The sequence below is a fragment of the Cricetulus griseus genome, chromosome 2 (assembly GCF_003668045.3).
Source record: "Cricetulus griseus strain 17A/GY chromosome 2, alternate assembly CriGri-PICRH-1.0, whole genome shotgun sequence".
Lineage (NCBI taxonomy): Eukaryota > Metazoa > Chordata > Mammalia > Rodentia > Cricetidae > Cricetulus > Cricetulus griseus.
The window spans coordinates 454,705,602-454,729,353 of NC_048595.1; the positions used below are offsets into that span (position 1 = coordinate 454,705,602).

Genomic DNA, 23,752 nt, shown 5'->3' on the forward strand with positions numbered 1-23,752 from the left:
TGAGCCGCCCCAGCCCCAGTCTGTTTCATTTCTTTGTATGCAGAATGCTGTGCTGTGTGTGTGTTGTTTATCCATCCACTGTTCACGGACTTCCAGGTTGCTTCTGCCTTTTGGCTATTGTCAACGAGGCTGCTATGACACTCATGGACAAGTATTTCTCTTGCTAGTGCCTTCTTCAGGTATTTGCAGTACATGCTCAGGAGTGGAATTCCTAAATCCCGTAATTCTGATTAACTTGAGTAACCACAAAAATATTGCATTCCACAGAGGCTGCACCATTTTACATGTCTGACAGCTACAAACGGGCATTCCAGTTCCTCTGTCTCCTCACAATGTTTATAGCTTTCTCTATAAACCCAAGTCTCAGCCGTCTTCATGGACGGAAGGAACGTCACTGGGCTTCTCATTAGCGCTGCCGATGACAATGGGCATCTTTTATGCACTTGTTCATCTCTTTTAGATCTTTAGAGAAATGGCTACTAGATTCCTTTGTAATTTTTTTTTTCCTCCCGAGACGGGGTTTCTCTGTGTAGTCCTGGCTATCCTGGCACTCGCTCTGGAGACCAGGCTGCCCTCAAACTCACAGAGACCCGCCTGCCTCTGCCTCCCGAGTGCTGGGATTAAAGGCGTGTGCCACCAACGCCCGGCTTGAGCTATTTTTTAACTTAAAAATATTTTCATATAATATATTCTTATCCTGCTCTTCCCCTCTCCCAATTCCTTCAGTTACTACTTCTTGAAATTTTATTATTTTGATTTATAGGTTTGGGTATGTGTGCACATATGTGTGCCTGTACCCTCGGAGTCCAGGGAAGTGCATTAGGCCCATAGGAGTTGGAGTTACAGGCAGGTGGTGAGGCCCAAACCCTGGACCTCTGGAAGATCAGCAAGCACTCTTCACCACTGAGCCATCTCTCCAGCCCCCTGAGTTACTGTTTTTATGCAGGATAATGAAGGGTCTACGATGGCCGTATTTGGTTGTCAACTTGACTACATGTGGAATTAACTAAAACCCAAGTGGCTTTGTACACCTGTGAGGAATTTTTCCCCCTTAATTAAATCACTGAAGTGGGAAGACCCCCCCCTTTTATTCTGTATATTCTGAGGTGGGAGGATCTACCTGTTACCTGGCCACACTTGTGCTGGCAGCCTGTGTGAGGACTGCTTGCCCTGGTTCTAGATGGCAAGTCTATTTACTCACTGGCATTAGAGCCTACTTCTCAGGGATTCCAGTGCACCCTGAAGGCCAGCTCAGACAACCCTAGATTACCAGACTTCCCACTGGTCGACAGTCATTGCTGGACAAGCTGGACCACAGCCTGTAAACCATCCTAATAAATCCCCGTTCTCTCTTTCTATATTTTCTGTCCCTCTAGAGAACCCTGATTAACACAGGGTCCAACTAAAACTCACGAATATTCATTTTCCCAGCATCATTGTTACAGAGACTTCTCCCCATTGGATGATTGTGGTACCCTTGCCAAAAATCAGTCAACCACAGAAAGAGTTTATTTCTGAAATCTCAGTTCTGTTCCACTGATCAATGACTTATCTTCACATCAACACCGGTTTGGTGTGATTAGTGCAGGTTTGCAATAAGCTTTAAAACTGGGAAATGTGAGACCTTGAACCTTCTTCTTCGTTTTCTACAGTATTTGACTGTACAGAGCTTCTTGTCTGAAAGTGTAAATTCTACTTCTGCAGAAAGGGGTGACTTTTCCACTTTGGAAGTAATAGTTCTGCTCCTGTGGACCACTCTAGGTAGAATCATTGTCAGAACTCACTAGGTCTTTTAATTCATGAACAAGGATATGGCCTTACTTAGATGTCCTTTTGTTGTTGTTTGATTTTTGGTTTCTCTGTGTAGCTCTGGAGACCAGGCTGGCCTGGAACTCACAGAGATCCACCTGCCTCTGCCTCCTGAGTGCTGGGATTAAAGGCATGCGCCACCATTGCCTGGCCTTACTTAGATGTTCTTAGGTTTTGTTTTGTTTTTTTAGCTTTCAGTATATCTTTAACTTACTTGGATAAATCCCACTTGGCCCTAGTGTAAAATCTTTTTAATGTCTGTAAGGTTTTGTTTGCTATTTCTTTGCCAGGGATTTTTGTATACACACACTCCAGTAAGGGATGCTGGTCTGGTCTGCAGTCTTCTTGCATCTCTGTCTCCGACTGTACCTCATAAGGCAAGTTAGGATATGTTTCCTCTTCCCTGTTATTCTGGAAGAATCTGAGAAGCCTGCTGATCATTCTTTAACTGCTTGAACTTACGAACAGACCATCTGCCCTGACCCGCAGATGACTCTGGAGGTCTCTCTTCATCGATTTAATCCCTTTACCAGTTACCGGTCTGATGCAATTTCTTTCTCTCCCCCACTCCCACCCCATCCCCGTCTAGGTTTTTCCAGACAGGGTTTCTCTGTACAAGATAGCCCTGGCTGTCCTTGAATTCTATCTGTAGACAGGAGGCTTGCCTTGAACTCAGAGATCCACCAGCATCTGCCTGAGATTAAAAGCATGTGCCACTTAGCCTGGCTAAATCAGGCTCTAGGGAGATGTCTGGAGATCTACAAAGATGACACCAGCTAACTATCTCAGCAATGGACGAGAGGCTACCTTAAATGCCCTCCCCTGAATATGAGATTGATGACTGACTTATATGCCATCCTATAGCCTTCATCCAGCAGCTGGTGGAAGTAGAAGCCGACACCCACAACTAATCACTGATCTGAACTGGAATCCAGATGCAGAGAAGAACCAGTGAAGAGCACAGAGGTCCAGACCAGGCTGGTGAAACCCACAGAAACAGCTGACCTGAACATCTGGGAACTCTTGCTCCCCAGTCTGATAGCTGGAATAAAAGCTTGGGACTGATCCAGACCCCAGGAACATGGGTTTCTGTGAGGAAACCTTAGAAATCTATGGGACCTCCTGTAGAAGCCCAGTATTTATCCCTAGCATAGGTGTGGACTTTGGGAGCCCATTCAACATAAAGGAATACTCCCTGAGCCAAGACACACGGGGGTGGGCCTAGGCCCTATCCCAAAGGATACGATAGACTCTGATGATGCCCTATGGAAGGCCTCATCATCCAGGGGAAGCAGAAAAGATATATGACAGATAAGGTTTTAGTTGGGGGGAATAACGGGTGGGAGAAGGGAACTGGGATTGTCATGTAAAACAATCCTGTTTCTAATTCAAATAAAAAAGTTGGAAAAAAATTATCAATGGTAAATCAACTCCTTTTATACTGTAGCTATATTACAGATATAAAATGTGTTTAAGATTTTATTGGCAAATTACTAGTGAAAAATTGTGATATTACAATCCATTAAAACAGATGGTCATGACAGGCTTGGTGGTACATGCCATTAATCCCAGCACTTGGGAGGTGGAGGCAGGCGGATCTCGTGAGTTTGAGGTCAGCCTGGTCTACAAAGGGAGTTCCAGGACAGCCAGGGCTGTTACACAGAGAAACTCTGTCTTGAAAAACCAAAGAAAAAAAAATTAAGTGTGTGTGTGTGTGTGTGTGTGTGTGTGTGTGTGTGTGTGTGTGTGCGCGTGCGCACGCGCACGCGCGCGCGCGCACATGTATATCAATCAGGTGGTCAAAGCATAATTTACAAAGAATTGGATATAAAAATTGCAAACACAAAATTGGCTTTTCTTAGAGTTGAGAAGTTCGTTTTAGCAATGACTAACTAAATTTTTGTTTAATTAAATACAAATAATAATGAATTTGTGTTGCTAACGACTTACATGGATGCTAGGTTGATCTGAGACCAGGCGTCTTGAACAGTGTACCGGCCCGGTGGATTTCCCCCCACTGGAGACAATCAACAAAATCTTTTCAGCTTGTTCTAAATGTCTACGAAATGGCTCAGCTGGTATAGACACTTACGGCCAAGCCCGAAAACCAGAATTAGATTCCTGGGACCCGCATGGAGGAAGCAGAGAGCCAACACCCTAGGGATGCCATCTGACCTCCATACACACACCATGGCACGAATGTATACAGCTCATACAAGCATAGATAAATAAATGTAAGGGGGGAGTAAGGGAGAAAAACCAATTACTTCACTAGTAAAATTGACAAGCAGAGTGATTAAAGAACAATGGGTCATGCCCACAGTGGTGGTGGAGGCTAGGACCACAGGGGAAAGGCAGACAGGGCCTGCAGGTGGGCTGTGTCAGACTGCTGCAAGGCCCCTTTGACTCACAGTGTGTCAGCGATGAGTAACACAACTGGTTTTGCAAGTCGCTGAGCAGACACCCTGGAGCAGCTGGGAGCAGGAAGCACATCCGGACACTGGAGGCTCAATGGTCCCACATCTGTGTCAGCAGGAGCTGTGGTGAGGGTTACACCAGAGGCTCCTCCGTGCTGGCTGAGAAATGCAGGGCCTAGCTCTCACAAGGCGTGGAGTGTAGTTCCGAGATACCTCGGGGGGGGTGGGGGGCGCTCTGACTGTATGTATATTCCTTAGGCCTTAAACATTCAGCTCTTGAAGATAACATCTGCCCTGTTCCTTTTCTTCAGCAAAGGTTGCTCCTAGTTTTGTGTAAACTAAATTATCTGTATGTATCTAGTCATCATTCCTCATCTTGGGCTGGCAAGAAAGCTAGTTACCAGATGCAAGAGTAAGAAGAAAAATCACCAAATTATTTCAAGAGAAGTCTGGGCTGGAGGGATGGCTCAGCCATTAAAGGCTAGGCTCACAACCAAAAATTAAAAAAAAAAAACCTCAAGAGAAGTCACTTGAGAGAAAACTAGGCCTCAGGACTGAACTCTGAACACCATACCCCTCTGGGAAAATTCCGTTCCAGAGCTCGATTACTTTGTGTTTGGCTTTTGTTTCGTGCTGCTGTGATTTGAACACTAGGTCTCATGACTGGTAGACAAGGGATCTACCAACTGAGCTTCATTCGGGCCCTTTTTATTTCTGAGACAAGATCTCACTAAGTGGCCTTGATTTCGACATAGCCCAGGCTAGCCATGATTTCAATATAGCCCAGGCTAGCTTTGTACTTGGGATTCTACTGCCTGCAGCCTCTCCAGCAGCTGAAATTGCAAGCCTGTGGCACCATGCCTGACCAGATTACTTCTTTTTTATTTGTACTACTTCTTTTTATTTTATTGTCTTGAGACATGGTCTCTCTATGTAGTCAGGGCTGTCTGGAAGCTCACATTGTAAAGACCAGGCTGGCCTCCAACTCACAGACATCCCCCTCCCTCCACCTCCTGAGTGCTGGGACTAAAGGTGTGTGCCACCATGCCAGTATCAGGTTGTTTCTTAAATGAGGACTATTGACCTCTACGACATTTATAAATAAACATATATTAGAAGGCAAAAAGAAAAAAGCTATTGAAAAAACGCAAAGCATAGCATGTCCTTAAGGGCCCTGGAAACTTCCAGTATCCACCAGGGTATACCATTCCTCCTACAGGAGCATGTCTGTGTCCAGCACTGTCTACCCCTGACAGAGCCAGAACAAAACGCTGGTGATGGCTGGGAACCCGAAGGAGCCAGCAATTCTGCAACACAGAGCATGGCCACCTGGCCCTGCTGTTGCCAGAAGACACTTACCCAGCCCTATCAAAGAGCCTGTTTGGAAACCCACCATTTTCAGTGACATCTAGCCTGGACTGCGGTGATGTTAACTCTGTCTTCTAACAGGCAATGCAGGCAAGGGATGGGGCTGAACAACGCAGAGACGCCCCCCCACCCCACCCCACCCCCGCCCCAGAGTTCCTTCTGTGCATGTGGGGCTGGTAGTCACTTTGGAAATATGCTAATGATCCTGATCCTTACTTCTTTCTCCTAAGGTCTCTAGGCACCCTGCCATACAGGACGCCTGTGGGCAACCACTATGGAAGTAAATTATCATCCACAGCAATCTGGTCCGTGAGGGGTCTGCTAGGGCTTCACGGGATGCTGGGGCACCTGGGATTGACAGCAGCCTTCCATGGCTCAGAAAGCCATCAATACACACAGTTGCTAGGTTTGCATATGCGTGGTGAGTGCAATCCAGGGAAGGGATGCTCACACTCAGTGTAAAGTGTGACTTCCTTCCCTGTGGAATGTGCACCCTCCTCCCCCAGGGCCCTTCTCACGTGGACAGGCTGTCCCTGGACAGGAAGACTGTAACTGGGAGCAAAGCCTCACCAGCTCCAAGCCATGCCTTCTGTCCTTGTGATGGTTTTATCTTGGTTGCCCAAGTCTGGAACTGTAGTCTGAACTTCATTACATCCCAAGAGTGCTCAGTGCCAGCCCTCTCACACTTACTGACAATGACTTCCCAGCGGGACTGGTGCCTGCCTCATCGCAGCACCTGTCAGGGGCTTGACCCGTATCAGCATCCTGCACAGCAGAGACCGGGCTTATGAACTAAGGGTCACACACTACCACTCAGAAGACCGTACCATATGTACCACAGTGCCCACTGCGGCAGCTGTCAATATCCCTTCCCAAGGAAACCTGCTTAGTTCATCCCTTCAGGGTGGCATCAGTAGGGCGAGCCCAGTAAAAGGTGTGAGCTGACAACGTGAATCACCACTAATTTCCCAATCACCCATAAATGCAAGTTTTGACTTTGCATTTCAAGAGGCCATCTTTACGGTAAAGTGACGTCATCCTGGGGCAATCGTGCCAAGTAAATCAAGTTTCTGAGCAGAACTTGCTTTTCTGGAAGTGTCAGGGAAGCAGAAGATGTCCATCCCTCTGGTTAGAGAGGCAGGAGCAGGCTAGTGTGCACTGAGAAGTTACCGCATGAAGGACATTCCCCTGAATCTTCTCTAAGTCCTGGGCTGCTTAGCTGATCCAGCAACTCTGAGGCCCCTTATCAGAGTCCTTTGAAGGGACAGAGGTGGAGTTGGGACCTGTGGCTTTAAAGCTAGTCTAACTAGAAAGGCAAGGCTTTCTACAAGACTCTTAGAGCCCAGAGTCTACAGTAACAATCTATTCTGCATCTGTCCCACAGAGCTGGCCTAATGAGATCCTTCTTGGAGCATAAGGCATGCTCAAGAGCCCCAGGTGTCTAGAATCTGCACTGCTTGTCTATAAGGGAAGGAACCTTGGGTTTTAGAAAAGTGTTTGGTTACCACCCAATAGTTACCTTTCCCCATCTCCCTTCCCTAGAGGTCTGACAGACAAGAGGGGAGCATGGGCAATGCGCTGACCCCTGGAACAGGTACCCAACAACAGAGGAGAAGCAGCATTGTTCTTTAGGGGCATGGGCACGGTATTTGAGACCTGCCTTCCTGTGCCTAGGCTGGTGAGCCTGTAGTTGCTGCTGCCTGAGAGGCTGAGGCACAAGAGTCCTTTGAGCCCAGGAATTTGAGGCCAGCCTGGGTAACATGGCAAGGCCTCATATCAAAGAAGAGAAAGAAAAGAAGGAAGGGGTGGAGAGAATCTAAGAAACTCACAAGCTGTGTTTTCTTCCGCCTGAGACTGTCTGACCTATTTTGGCTCAGTGCTATTCCTTTTTGAAGGACAGATACCTCCCAGACTCTGTGTTTGAGTTCTCACAGATTTTGTGTTGGTTTTGGTTTCTATGGGGTTGTTAATTTAGGAAAGTCTTACTCAGTAGCCCAACCTAGCCTCAAACTCACGGCGATCCTCCTGCCTTAGCTTCTCAAGTGCTATAAGCTACCAATTCTGAATCTGACAAATTCTTACAGCAGTGAAATCCATATTTATAGTGTTTGTTTATATAGCATGTCATTAAACCAGGTATTATAATCTATTTTTAAAAAGTGAATCTTCTTTCCAGTGTCCCTATTTGGAAATAATGCTATCTCAGTAGATTAGAAAAGTTTTTTTTTTCTTTGTTAATTTCCCTACTATATAATATTGCCACAACATAGACCTTTTTTGTGGCCACACCATAAACCTTTTTTGTGGCCACACATGACACCAAGCACTCTGCAAGCTGGATTCTAATAACTCCATAAGACAGCAAGTAACTATTGACTTGTTTCTAGTAAATCATCTCTCTTTTGATGCCATCTATCCAGAGACCACGTCACACCCTCAGGCTGAGGGCTCAGTCACCATCTACCCAGAGACCACACCACACCCTCAGGCTGAGGGCTCAGTCACCATCTACCCAGAGACCACGCCACACCCTCAGGCTGAGGGCTCAGTCACCATCTACCCAGAGACCACGCCACACCCTCAGGCTGAGGGCCCAGTCCAGAGAGTGCCCCTGCTTCAGATGTACTTTGACTAACTAGCTACAAATCTATAGGGTTCCCATGATCCCCCTCAAACTTGCTTCACCTGCCTGCATTAAGTCTGTTTTCCAGTCTACTGTAATAGATACTACAACAACAGACATGAAAAGACACAGAAGGTGAGGAAATGGGAGCAGAGCTCAGTGCTACCACGCCCTCTCTGAATCTCCAGGAATCTCCATCTGTCTTCAAGCACTCCCTTGAGAACCTTTAGGGAGATGCCACTGCAGTGTGCACACGCTTGCCTGATTAAACCATCAGCCACTGGTGACCAAGTCAACCTTTCAGGCCCTCTCCCCAGTGATGATGTGGGTCAGACCGAAAAATCTCCTTATCGTGCCTGTTGGTCTTTGCTGTGAAAGGTGACTAGAGACTTACTGGTCATGGCATTGGCAGAGAACATTCTGGAGACTACAAGAGTTTCAAGAGCCGTAAACCCCGGGAGTGTCAGAACACAGAGGTTAAGACCAAATATACATTTCCCAATACCATCACATCCCCACATTTAGCTGCCCAGGAGACTGTCATCTGCTAACGTGACTGGACCAGGGCAGTGTTCCTGGCTGCCACCTTCCAGGTTATACTTGCACCTCCCTAGGCAGCTGGGCCTCCTGTCATGAAAGGCTCTGGCAGGTTGTCACAGCAGCGAGCATCATTTAAATTCCAGCCAGGACCATACTCTTGGTAATCTGGTCCTGTGGGTTAGACAAAACTCTTTATGACCATTCAGTAACAAGAGCTTTTTATTTAAAGAATCTGAAGGGGGTGGGGTATCTGTTAGAACCCTCTGACCATTTAGAGGCCTCTGCCACGCTCCGTCATTGCAGTGTTTCTGCCCCTTCCAACATCACCAACCATAATTACTGGATATTGTATAATCAGCATAGGACAATTTGGTTTTGCCTGCAATTTCCTGCCTTTGTGACAACCTATTACCAATCCATGAATGATTGTCTGTAGCACCTGGTGCTAGACCATGACCAGAATAACAAGTACGTGTGCTTCCCCTTGGAGCGCATTTCTGCGGGAAGAGCCACAGTGGAGACGACAGTAGTCTGCTCATTAGGAGTAACGCTTACGGACTGGCATAATTTACTCGCCCCAAACCAAGCACCTAATGGAAAAACAAATATATTTCACAAACAAAAACATTGTACATTGAACTACGGATGCCTTTCTCCCTTCGCTCAGCCTCTACTACAACCCAAATAAGCGGCTTTGTGTCTTCACGCTCTGTGTTATCAGACACTACATATTGCAGGTACACTAACTATGTATCTGTAGGCCACCTGCTTCGTGACTGATGCTGGTCCGAAACAGAAACAGACAGAACCCCACTGACAGGAAGGGCTGCTGCAGACATGGAGCTGTGATCTTTATGGCATTTGATTTGAATTTTTATGTGCTTGACCTTGTCACGGTAGCAGGACGGCTCACCTCTGCAGTCACAGAGCTGAGAAGGTCACCTTGGTATCCAATTCAAAATGAATTAACCCATTCTCTGCTAGACATGTTAATCTGCTGATGTGGGCCTAAAATCAGGACCTAAGCCATTTACAGGGAAATATGTAATAAATTCAAATAGCTATTTTAAAAACGAAACTAGAGATAATACATATTTTGAGAGAAAAAATAATGAGCCCTTGTCTTTTACCCAACTGGCACTAAACCGTTTCAAGGGTTAGATGGAAGCTGTAATTTACCATGGGCGCACTGTACGTCAGGAAACCATGGCTGCTATAGTCTGAAGGCTGTTCAGCTCAGTAAAACTCCACTTGCCTTTGGTTAATCTCATAATTAACAAGCATTCGCTGAGTTAGCTTTATGCACAGGCTATAGCAACACAACCAAGAAATATTTACGCAAATCCTCAAGATGTCTGGGTTGGTTAGGAATTTGTCAACTTAACACAAGCAAGGGCCATCGGGCAGGAGGGGGTTTTAAGTTGAGGAACATGACTCGATTACACTGACAAGTCTGTGGGAAATCTTCTTGGTTAGTGATTGATGTGGGAGGGCCCAGCCCACTCTGAGCTAGTACCACCCCTGGGCTGGTGGCCCTGGGCTGTATAAGAGAGCAGGCTGAGCAAGCCCTAAGGTAGCAAGTCAGTAAGGAGAGTTCCTCTGTGGCCTCTGCATCCATCAGTTCCTGCCTTGGCTTCCCTGCTTAGCTTTCTTCGGTGGACTCTGCCCTGGGACGTGTAAGCCAACAAACTGATTCATCCCCAATCACTTTTGGTCACGGTCTTTATCAGCAGCAGGAACCAAACAAGACACTGCCACTATTTTCATGCACTGAGTCATCCTAAGGTTTAAAACTGAACAAAACCAAACTCACTCAGTGGAAATACTTAGTTCCACCAATCAGTAAGGGACTAGAGGGACTCGGCAAGGTAAGGATTCCCTCATGGTCACCGGAGAGGGCTTAGGGCTGCAGCACCAGATGGCAGGAGTGTCCCTCAGAGGGAGACCTGGGCCATCTCTCCGGTCTGAATGGTCCAGACAGGGAGAAAGGCATGAGAAGGGTACAGGCATCGGCGGGCAGTGAGCTTCTGGAGATACAGTTCTAGCCTTAGGGACCAGATGCTACAATCAAAGGAAGATACTTCATGTTGGCAAAGACCATGCTGTATCCTTATAGCAAGATGCAAAAGCATGCGGAATGTCTGCCTTTCTAAAGGAAGCAGGCTTAGAGAGAATAAAGTTGTGCCCAGTATAAGACACAGTGTTCTGATCATCGAGAGCTGCTCAAAGAGCAGCTCGCAGGCATAGCAACACAGCTTCTAGAGGCAAGCTGCACAGAAGCCTCTACTTCAGATGCCTGGGCTGGCGTGACTTCATTATTGATGGCATGCTAGCTGGCCAGAGGCTGGCAAAGGAGCCAAGGCTACATCGTGCCATGATGCAGCTAGACTTTATAAATGCAGCTTCCGCCGGGCATTGGTGGCGCACGCCTTTAATCCCAGCACTCGGGAGGCAGAGGCAGGTGGATCTCTGTGAGTTCGAGGCCAGCCTGGTCTCCAGAGCTAGTGCCAGAATAGGCTCCAAAGCTACACAGAGAAACCCTATCTGGAAAACAAAAACAAAAACAAAAAAAAAGTTAAGTCTGGGGAAGTTAGAGCCTACACTGATGTGATTCAAAGAGGGGCAGTAGAGCCTGTCCCCCAGATCTTGAGGGAGAGCAGGTATGCGGCGTACACCCTGGGGGTTAGCTACTAAGTGGGATGACTCTGTGTGCTCCCCCTCACAGTGTTGGTGGCCCCCTCTTTTCCTGACTCCACCCCACTACGCTGACCTTCAATTAACATGGCTTTCTCCTCCGTGTTGAAGATGTACCCCTCAAACCGCTAGCCACAAATCTGTGTCTTACCACACAGCCTACCTGGCTGACTGTATATGTTCACTTAAGGTTGGAAGCAGAAGTGTGCACTTAAGCAAAAATAAATTTACTGAAAAGATATTGGCAGAGAAACAAAAAAGATGCACGATGAAGCCTATAGCAGAATGGTCACAGATTGGTCCAGGGTTTGGAGTGGAATGGATAAAGGAAAAAAACATGAATCAGTTAGTAAGCTAAAAAAATAGACCCAGGTCTAACACAGTGATGAGGCGTGAACTGTGGGGAGCTGGCAGGGGAACCAAGGGCACATTGTAGCATGATGAAGCCAGACATTTAGAGGTGCCTCTGTCGTGTGCACTCCTTCACGCACAACGTTGGGGGCCCCAAAGAGCCTTCTGCAAAGGAAAAATGTGAACACGGGCTGAGTGTGGTGCTAATTGTCAAACTGACAGTCTAGAGCCACCTGGGGGACGAGGCAGTCTGTGGAGGGTCACCTTGACTGTAGAGTTGAGGGGGGAAGACCCACCCAGTATGAGCGGGGACAGTTCTTAGACTGAGCCAAAACTAGAAGAAAACGAGTTGGGTACAAGTTTTTTTTTTCTTTTGGATTATTTATTTATTATGTTCTGCCTACATGTATGCCAGAAGGTCTGCAGGCCAGAAGAGGGCACCAGATCTCATTACAGATAGTTGTGAGCCACCATGTGGTTGCTGGGAATTGAACTCAAGACCTTTGGAAGAACAGGCAGTGCTCTTAACCTCTGAGCCACCTCTCCAGTCAGCTCTCTGCTGTTGACTGTGGATTGCTTCAAGTTGCTTCAAGTTTCTCCTGCACTGACTTGGCCGAAGTAAAGGACTGTAAGCCAGAACTGGGAGCCAAACAAACAAATCCTCTCTCTCTCTCTCTCTCTCTCTCTCTCTCTCTCTCTCTCTCTCTCTCTTCCTCTCTCTCTCTTTCTCTCTCTCTCTCTCTCTTACTCCTCTCTCTCTCTCTCTCTCTCTCTTGTTTGTTTGTTTGGTTTTGGGGTTTGGGGGGTTGTTTTGTTTGGTTGGTTTTGGTTTTTTTAAAGATTTTTATTTATTTATTATGTATACAACATTCTGCTTCCATGTATATCTACACACCAGAAGAAGGCACCAGATCTCATAACGGATGGTTGTGAGTCACCATGTGGTTGCTGGGAACTGAACTCAGGACCTCTGGAAGAACAGGCAGTGCTCTTAACCACTGAGCCATCTCTCCAGCCCTTGGTTTTGGTTTTTTGAGACAAGTTCTCTGTGGCTTTTGGAGGCTGTCCTGGAACTAGCTCTTCAGACCAGGCTGGTCTGCAGCTCACAGAAATCCTCCTGCCTCTGCCTCCCGAGTGCTGGGATTAAAGGCGTGCATGGCCACCACCCGGCATCCTTTCTCTCCTAAGTTGCTTTTGTCTGGTATTTTATCACAGCAACCAGAGACAAAACTAAGACTCAGTGTGTGCGGAGAGGTGGCCCAGGGCTGGAGTTTGGGTCAATGTGGAGAATTTATCCAGCATACATTAGGCTCCAGGCTCAGTCCCCAACACCTCAAAATCAAAAGAGAGATTCTCACAAGACAGCCAGGGACTTGGAGCATTGGGCTGCCTATAGGAACCGTGGTCATAGCCAAAATCACACCACACTGTAGGCTGTCCAGGGAAGTCTACCCAACACGTGATGCCAGGCCACACTGTCAGGGCCTATCCCATGCAATCGCACCCCATCCCCATCTCAGCTCCTTGGGGCTGTTCCCAGATCATCTGGTCACCTGACCAAATCACAGATGCAGGAGAAGGGTTTGGTCTTTTCAGCCTCTGGTCAGAAGGGATCTGAAGGAAACAAGACCTGCTTCCCTCTGAGGTAGGACTCACAAGGAGATAAAAGGCAAACACCAATGGGGTTAGTCGGCTGGCTGGACACAGTGCCCTCTCCCAAGACACTTGGGAGGCACTCTGTGAGCAGCCCTCTATGAGCATCGGGAAACCGGCCAGGGAGCCTTCGCTTCACGATTGTTCAGGATTAGAGGCAACAAGCAATGCTTCCTTTCCAGTTAAATTTCCTCCATTGAAAGAGCAATGAGCCCCTCCATACTGCCCTTTATACTGCCCTTTCCTGGTTCACGGCAATGTCGTGCAATGCCAGCCCATCAACAGTAGACTTCTTACAATCATCGGGGGCCAAGCGTGCTGCTCAGTGTGGGCACGAACCTCGCAACCCACCAATCTGCTCCATCTAACAACACATCTCTCCCCCTCCATGTTCTTAGATAATTCTCTTTTCAGTTAGAATGAGGGCCTGGTGATGGTGGCAGCTTGTCACGCCTGTGATCGAACATTATTTTCAGGTGTGTGACTTTTGTTTATGCTGCATTTATTTAACTCTGTGAAGCTGTGATTATTTGCCTGTTTAAAACACCTGACAGAGATCCGCCTGCCTCTGCCTCCCGAGTGCTGGGATTAAAGGCGTGCACCACCAACGCCTGGCTGGTGCCTACATTTTTGACACTGACATTTTCAGCCTATAATGATGGGCTTATTAAGGAGGCATTCTCATTGCACACTGAGGAGCATCTACAGACAGAGAGGGAATTCTTTATGAATGTGTGTAGGCCACGCCTCTTAGGGGCTGGCTACAAGAGTACCTAAGGGCTTGTGAGGGCATGGTCAGAGTGAGTAGGGGGGACTGCGTTTTCGGTTTCGGTTTCTCTTTGCTTCTTGCTGTACAGACTACCACCGGCTGGCTGGTTCGCTCTGTAAGTAAGGCTTTTCCCTATTAAATACCCTTATATTTCTACCTGACTCCGTATTGGTAATTTCTTACTATAAATGTGTGTATTTTAAAACATGTTTGAGCCAGGGGTGGTGGTGCACTCCTTTGATTCCAGCACTCGGGAGGCAGAGGCAGGTGGATCTCTGTGAGTTCGTGACCAGCCTGATCTACAAGAACTAGTTCCAGGACAGCCTCCAAAGCCACAGAGAAACCCTGGCTAGGGGTAAATGGGAGATGGGTGCTTTCTAGCTTGTGCAACTCTGGACTCATCCCTAGTACCAAAAATCAAAACAAACACACAAAACCCTCCCGGAAAGGACCTCCTTTTTTTCATGGCCCCACGGAAGCCGCTTCATGAGAAACTTTAGAAAGGACAGATTGCTGAAACAGTCAGTCAGTCAGTCAGTCAGTCAGTCAGTCAGTCAGTCACAAATTACCCTAGTTACCAAAGCAAGCTCAGTGCAGACAAACAAAAAGCAGATAACTGCTCTACCGGCTTTCAGTAGTGAAGGAGTTTTCCTTCTTCCGGTGTCTCAGTAAAGGGAATAAATTATCCTTTGCTAAAAGAATTTCTCAACTAGAAGAAAAAAAATCAGAGAAAGTATTTGGGATGTCCTGACAATGCTGAGTAGCTAACCTGTCCAGAGAGAAGAGCCAGCTTGAGCTACCCCTGGGGGCTACTGCCATGGGAACCGGCAGATAACAACACAAAGGCAACAGATTCCAGACTGACAGGCCTCCCCCGCGGTTCTCATCTCATTTCCAGTGAGGTCCAAGCAGCACTCTCAGATTCTGTTATCTCACAGACTCAGCCCACAGATATTAAGAATGGAGATATCTTCCTTCTCTCCAACACGACTCAGCTACCGAGTGGCAACACCATCTCCCTGGGCATCTGAGACACAAAAGGCACCAACACCAAACCCTTGGACGTCATCTGTATGTCACTCCATCCACTCCTCTCAGGGAGAAGGTTGGTTGTCAGGAAATGGGAGTCGCAGTTTCAGTTTCCACAATTCTATAATCATGTTGTCCAAGACAGAATAAAGTTCAAAGCACTCTGTGAAATGCTGTGTCTCTACAATTACTATTGTAAGAAACGAGCCGTCGGATCCCAGCATTCAGGAGGCAGAGGCAGGAGGATCTCTGCGAGTACAAGGCCAGCCTGGTCTACAGATCGAGTTCCAGGACACAGAGAAATCCTGTCTCAAAAAGCCAAAGGAGAAAAGAAGGGAAGGAAGGAAAGGAGGGAAGGAGGGAGGGGGAAGAAAGGATGAAAGAAAGAAAAAGAAATCTCCAATTTGCCCCTTAAGTTTGGTGCTGGCTGAGGGATGAAAGAACAGTGTTTTCATTAAGCATTAGCAAGTTCTGTTTTCCAACCTAAAGTCACACACTGGCTGCACCACACAGATGACGTGGAGGGACAGATCTGGACCATGTGTCTGTAACCCTCAGAATAACACCTGCTGAGGTCTTTCTGCCTGTAGCCATAGATTCTACAACACAGTTACTACATAGACAGATTCCCTTTTGAACATCTGCTACCCAAAATGGCTTACTGCCTTTTGTAAGGAAATAGGAGGCATATGTGAAGAAAAAATATAGCCAAACTAATGACTCTGAATTTCTTAAAATTCAGAAATAAGTAAATTTTTAATAGTTCAGTGTACAAGCCAGACATAGATCCACATACACAAGACAAAGTACTTAAAAGTCCATCAGATTAAGAGGGTCAATTAAATCAGTATGTGTTATTAGAGCGAGCTACACATTTGGGCTGCAAGAAAAAAAAAAGACTAAAAGGTAGTTCCCTTCGTAGCTTCTGGTTCTTTATCTCAAAATTCACAAGATCAAAAAATTTTCGGGGTGGGAGGGAGTGTGGTAAGTGGTGCACACCTTTAATCCCAGCACTCAGGAGGCAGAGGCAGGCAGATCTCTGAATTCAAGGGCAGCCTGGTCTACAGAGTGAGTTCCAGGACAGCCAGGGCTACACAGAGAAACCCTGTCTCAGAAAAAACTAACAAACAAAAACCAATTAAGGCAGTCCCACCTAGTGTGGCCTCTCAACACACTTATATCAATCACCTTGTTGGGGGGGGGGCTTCCACCCACCCACTAGGCAGCTAAGTGCTTCAGTGGGCATGCGCTGAACATCCAAGTCATTCTCAGATCTCACAGGGATCCCACAAGCTGAAGGTAGTCTCCAAGACTGTCCCCAGCACACACACCCCAGGTGCTAGTCAAGAGCCCCAGGTTGTGTGGGTGTTGTTTGTTTTTAACCTTTTCTTCTCATAGGAGAGCTATAAAGCAAGGTCCCACGTCCTCTCACCCAGCTTTGGTTAACTTAAGTAGTTCACAGGACTTGGGGAAGGTGTTCACTGGTTTATGGTGAGGACTTGGGGAAGGTGCTCACTGGTTTATCGTAAGGTATGCATGAGACGTACAGGCTGAGGAATGAGAAAAAAGGTACAGAAGTTCTAGACCTTCTCTGGAAGCCCTGCAGACACTATGAGCCCTGTGCTGCTTTCAGATTTTGGTGGCAGCTTCATCATGCAGCATAATTGACTCAATCATTGGTGGTCAAGCTTAAAACTTCAGTTCTCAGCTGGGCAGTGGTGTCGAAAGCCTTTAATTCCAGCACTCAGGAAGCAGAGGCAGGTGGATCTTGTAGTTTGAGGTCATCCTGGTCTCCAGGGCAGGACAGCAAGGGTTACACAGAGAAACCCTGCCCTTAGATGAAACTTAAAAGGCTGGAGAGGTGGCTCAAAGCTTAAGAGCATCAACGTTCTTCCAGAGGTCCTGAGTTCAATTTCCAGCACCCACATGGTGGCTCACAGCCATCTGTAGTGATATCTGATGCCCTCTTCTGGTGTGCAGACACACATGCAGACAAAACTCTTGTATATATTTAAAAAAAAAAAAAAAAAAAAAAAAAACAGGAAGCAGGAGTCGTATGCAGTACCTCACACACTTATAATCCCAGCACTTGGGAGACTGAGGTAAAAGACAGTGAATTTTTGGTCATCGTGGACTACAAATCAATACTCTGTCTCAACAATCCAAGAAACACTTTCAAGTCTTGACAGAACTGTTTTGAACACTCTTGAAAGCAATGTAAAAGCTGTTATAAACAGTGACAGAGTTCCCTGTTTTAATGAACTGATTTGTCTTATTTTTAATTATGTGTGTGTGGCTGTGCGTGGGTAAGTGCACTGGAGAACAAGTGCCAACAGAAACTGGAGGCATGAAACTGGAGAAAGTCATGAAACCCTGTGGTATCCATACACTCAGCCAAAGGCTCTTCCTTCCCCATGCTCCTCAGAAGTCCTCCTTGGGAAAGAATCCATTTAAGGCTACTGGACTGTCAAATAGATTTAGGGAAGAAGCCGATTGGAAAAGTTTTTGAAAGCCACATGTCAGCAAAGGCTCCTGTTAGCATGATTGTGGAATACATCCCCTGGAGGTTCACATGCTACTCCGAGGTCCCTGGCTAGTGGCACTGTTTGGGGAGGCTGTAGAATCCCTAAAAGTGAGGTCAGGCTGACAGAAGTGGGCCACTGAGGACTGGGCTTGGGCCACAGACTGGCTATTCCAGTCAGATGCCTCTGCTTTGGGCTTTTTCCTGAGATGTGACCAGCCACTGTGAACTCCTGCTGTCACAGATCCACAATTTCCCCGACATGATGGACTGAACCCTCTCACCAGTGAGTAAAAATAAACCCGCCTCCCTGGCACACTGCTACCACTGTGTGTGCGTTTTGTCTCAGAGAGAAGAGAATAAACTAACATACAAGTGTCAGCATTTTACAAATAAGGAAACTGAAGTGATGTTTGCCAGTCAGCGGGTGTCCTCCCTTCCTTTACCTCATCCACCTCCCACCGACCACCCTGGCAGCTAAGCTTATACCCCTGCGATAGCAGATCAAGTAACTTCTGAATCTAACAGGCCCCACCCTGGCCGTCCGGTCCTCCTGCTTGATCAAGTTTTGTAAGCTGACATTTCCTGCGCCAAATGACAGTGCTTCTGTGTAGCCTAGGAGGAACTGAAAAGAGACAGTTAAAGTCACAGGGTTTCTTGGTAAGGGAGCTGTGAAAAGTGGGACAGCCCAAAAGACCACCAGCGTAGTAACCCGTCCCTCACACCACCACGCTGCAGGCTACCGCAGCGGGAGTGCTGAAGACTGAATGCAAGCGTGCTGCTCACTGGTGAGCAGCCCAGTGTGGCCTGGCAACTGTGGTTAGCCCCGCCCCTGTGGTCAGACCTGTGACAGATAACCAGATCCTCTTGCTATTCTCAAGATTAGACCATTCCCTCTTCATAACCCACTGTGCTCAGAATTGAGGAACCATCATGTTGACCTCTCAAAGGACAAAGCTGACGAGGGCTGGAGAGGTGGGGTGGCTAAGTGCACTTATTGCTCTTTCAGAGGGCCTGGCGTACACATCAGTGTGCACCAGTACCCCTGATTCCAGCTCTTAGGAATCCGACACCCTTTTCTGGCCTCCTCGGGTATCTGGACAGACAGACACAGACAGACACATGCACTTATTAAGAATGCACAAACAAACAAATAAAAGATAAATCTTTAAAAAAAAAAAAAAAGCGTCGACCAAGTCTCTGACATTACGAACCTTCCTCCCATAGACACGCTACAAACGTGAGCCATCATTCCGATTATTTCAAAGAATTCTTTTGAAATTTAAGTTCACCCCCTGTGGAGGCCTAAATAGGAATGGCCCCAAGAGGCTCGTATATTTGAATTCTTGGTGCCTAGTTGGTGGAACTGTTTGGGGAAGGATTAAGAGAGGTGGTGTAGCCTTGTTGGAGGAAGTGTGTCACTTCAGGGTAGGCTTTGAAATCCCCCCTCCCCCCCCGCCCCCCCCCCCCCCCCGTCTCATGGCCTCAATAGGACACTAAACATACCCCTGCTCCCTTGGTCTGTCTCCCTGCAGTGCTGGGGGCCAAATACTTTGAGCATTTTTAGCAAGCACCCTATCACCAAGCAACATCTCAGTCCCAAGACACATATAGACTTAAAAAAAAAAAAAATCTCAGGACTGGAGAGAGGGCTCAGCAGTTAAGAGCACTGGATGCTCTTCCAGAGGACCTGGGTTCAATTCCCAGAACCCACACACATGGCAGCTCACAACCGTATGTAAGTCTGGTTCCAGTGGATTCAACACCCATGGCAAAGCACCAAAGCAGATAAAATAAAAAAATTAAAATTTTTAAATTTTATATTTTGGGTTGTTTGTTTTTGAAATGGCATTCGGTGTAGCCCTGGCTGTCCTTGAACTCAGAGATCCACCTTCCTCTGCCTCCTGAGTGCTGGGACTAAAGGTGTGCGCCACCACCTCCCAGCTGAAGCATTATTTATTTATTTATTTATTTATTTTAAAGATTTTATTTATTATGTATACAGTCTTCTGCCTGCATGCCAGCAGAGGACACCAGATCTCATTCAAGGTGGTTGTGAGCCACCATGTGGTTTCTGGGAATTGAACTCAGGACCTCTGGAAGAACAGTCAGTGCTCTTAACCTCTGAGCCATCTCTCCAGCCTGAAGCATCGTTTATTGATGGAGCATCCATATGTTTGTTATACAACTTTGAGCTTCAGTTTCCCCTCAGGAAAATGGACATGATAATAGAAATTGCCCCCACAATCCCCTGTTGTTAGGTACATAGAGCACCTACTCGGGAGAGATTAAACATGGGCAGGAGGCATGGTGGTGCAAACCTACAATCCAAGCACTTGCAAGGCTGAGGCAGGAAGATAATAAGCTCTAGACCATCCAAGATTGTCCTCACTAACTATGTCTTTTTTTTTTTTTTTTCAAGATAGGGTTTCTCTGTGTAGCTTTGGAACCTGTCCTAGAACTCACTCTGTAGACCAGGCTGGCCTCGAACACACAGAGATCTGCCTGTCTCTGCCTCCCAAGTGTTGGGACTAAAGGCGTGTGCCACCACTGCCCACTCTATGTCATATATATATATATATATATATATATATATATTTTATATACAGTATTCTGTCTGCATGTATTTCTCCAGGCTAGAAGAGGGCACCAGATCTCATTTTGGATGGTTATGAGCTATCATATGGGTGCTGGGAATTGAACCCAGGTCCTCTGGAAGAGCAGCTAGTGCTCTTAACCTCTGAGCCATCTCTCCAGCCCCCCCCCCCCTTTTTGTGACCACAGATCACAAATTCTTGCTGTTTTTCCATTTTGGGATGTGAGTCTACTTTTCCTGCTTTGCTTCTAGACTGGCCTAATGACAGTGGGTTCTCAGGAAGGGGAAATGTCATCCTGGGACCTGTGAGGCTGGACACTGGAGCCCTTTAGCTACCGCCCACCCTGGGGTCTCAGAGCATGTTTTGTGGAAGCAGCCATGCAACACACAACTCTGATGACCTGGGTAGGAAAAAGTTACAAGGAAAAAGATGCCTGATTCACTAGTCCAGCCAGGATACCAGGAATGTGTAAGACAAAGCTTTTGTGTGGCTCTAGCCACAGCCGTTGCAATGCACACAGAAACTGCAAGTCAGAACGGCCCATCTGATGTACTCAACCCACAGGACCCCAAATTGCTTTGAAATGAGCCACCAAAGCTCAGCACAGACCCTGAGTTACACTGCTATGACTGTGGGCATATTACCTTTTTTTTCATAGTCTGCAGCAATTGCAGGCTCATTAACGATATATACTGACATCCTTCTTAATTACCTTATTGAGGCTTTCTATGAGTGGGAAAGAAAAGAACAACTTCTGGCCTCAACCCAAGGCTGTGCTCAGATCCCTCACTACCAAGACTGCCAAGATCCACGTGAGAACCATGGCAGACCATTATCATGCTTGCCGGTTTATAATTGCTGACTTTTTAGGGGGAGGGGCAGCAGGGGGGATTAAACCCAGGGCCTCACACGATGTAGGCATGTGCTCTCCACTGGCTACATCCCCAAGCCTTTTGTGGTACCTTTCATTATGAGACAGGGTCTCTCCAAGTTGCCCAGACTGACTCTAAACTTACTTTGCAGTTCAGACTTTGAATTTGCTATCCTCCTGGTTAGGCCCCTGGGATTATAGGCCTGCATCACCAGGCATGATTCACCCATAGATGTTTTTGTTAGGGAAGAGATCACTGGCAAAGTCAGTACACAGAGAACTCCCTATATGCACTAACCTTGTCGGTAACCATGAATTAGGCTATGTGCATCTCAGGTGGCACAGCTATGCTGAGCAAATCAGAGACAAAGCCCCAAAGCACGTCACTCCTGTGATTCACAACACGCAGAGCAACCGTACGGCAAGACAGTTCTGTTGTCATAACATTTACATTTTGGCTTATAAATCCAATGACATTAAAATTAACCTTAGTTTCAGCATATATTATTGTAGCTTAAGTCCTCTTATTAAGCATAGCCTATGAGGTGGGGCATAAGGACTTTTAAAAATTGATATGTCATATTTCTTAATAGTTCCTTATAAAAATGAATTGCGCCTGGCGGTGGTGGCGCACGCCTTTAGTCCCAGCACTCTGAAGGCAGAGGCAGAAGGATCTCTGTGAGTTTGAGGCCAGCCTGGTCTCCAGAGCGAGTGCCAGGATAGGCTCCAAAGCCACAGAGAAACCCTCACTCAAAAAACAAACAAAAAAATTATTGCTTTGGAATGCCTTTAAATTATTCATCTCGGGGCAGGAGAGATGGCTCAGAGGTTAAGAGCACCGACTGCTATTCCAGAGGTCCTGAGTTCAATTTCCAGCAACCACATGGTGGCTCACAACCATCCGTAATGAGATCTGGTGCCCTTTTCTGGTGTGCAGATATACATGGAATCAGAATGTTGTATACATAATAAATAAAATCTTTAAAAAATTATTCATCTCATGAGAATGCTTTTTATGAATGAAGCCTAATGTGCTCTTTGCTTTATTTTGCCACGTCGTCTTTGACAAAGGAAGCAGCCTCGTGCATGTACCATGCATAACAAGGCAGCTGAAGGGGCCACCAGGACAGGGAAGTCAGGAGAGAGACCCTGCTCAAAAGTCCGTGGAGACCCACTCGTCTATCTAGTATTCTCAAGTTGTCTTCACAGACACCTGAAAAACTAGTGACATGGCACAATCACAGTCTGCTTCCACAGGACGGTCCCAAAACACGACTGCAGGGTTGACCCTCACAAAAGCGAGTTCCGAGGTGTCACTGCTAAGTATGGAAACCTCCAGCAGCTCCTGCCCTGACAGACACTGAGCATCCTCAGACAGGACCTACACCTTCTACCTGTGCCACAGAAGCACAGCCTGCCCCTTCCACAGGCCTGAGTCAGAGCAAATACAATCAGAGCAGGACTTGTGCGGCCCTTTCCATTCATTTTTTTGGTTTTTCTTGGGGGGGTTGTTGTTGTTGGTTTTTGGGAGGGAATTTGGTTTATTGAGACAGGGTTTCTCTTTGGCTTTGGAGGCTGTCCTGGAACTAGCTAGGTCTCGAACTCACAGAGATCCTCCTGCCTCTGCCTCCCAAGTGCTGGGACTAAGCCACCACCACCCGGCAGCCCTTTCATATCTTGACTTTCTTAAAGGGAAAGCATGGAACCCAGTGTAAACATTAACTACTTGCTGTGAAAATGAAACTGGGCACAGAAAATAGCGTGCACAGTGACCATACCCTAAGCCTGCCCAAACAGAGCGATGTGGTGATTGAATGCAGAGCAAGCTATGAAGCCAATGCTACCCCATTAATATACTAATATCAGCTCCCCACAACAGAGGACATTGTTCTCCGGTGGCTTCATTCCAAAGTCGACATGCCTCTGGTGTCATGTGTGCTGTACTCCAGTCTGTCCAAGACACTTGTCGTCTTCTATTTCAAAACTCAGCTGGCATGGGATACTGCCTGGCTGTCACACTCAGAAGTCACTGTCACCTCTCAGACTCTTGCATACTTTGGTGGGTCACCCGACACAAGTCTACTGAGATGATCCTCATAAAGGGTTAATCCAACTGTGTCACTGCTCACTATGGAAACAGTCAACAGTCACACACACACATAACATATACACACACAGACTAACACACACACACAACATATACACACAACATACACACAGACAAACACACACTAACACAAACACACACACACACAACACACACATACATCATATACACAACATGCTCACACACACACAACATATACAAACACAAACTAACACACAGACTAACACATATACACATACACACACATGCTAACACACACACATGCACATACTCACACGCAGTCTGGCTGAAAATCTGCTACTGGCTCCCAAGACCACGCCCTCCATCCTACCTAAGGCCATCATTGACCCTGCTTCCCTTTTCTCTGACAGTCCTAGGCTGTGAGGCAGAGGTCACAATTCCC

General features: G+C 46.9%; 1 protein-coding gene across 4 annotated transcripts in view; it reads right to left on the reverse strand.

The window, feature by feature from the left end:
- Rab31 (RAB31, member RAS oncogene family) overlaps positions 1-23,752 on the reverse strand; it is a 117,855-nt gene that overhangs the window by 85,991 nt on the left and 8,112 nt on the right. The window lies entirely within an intron of this gene.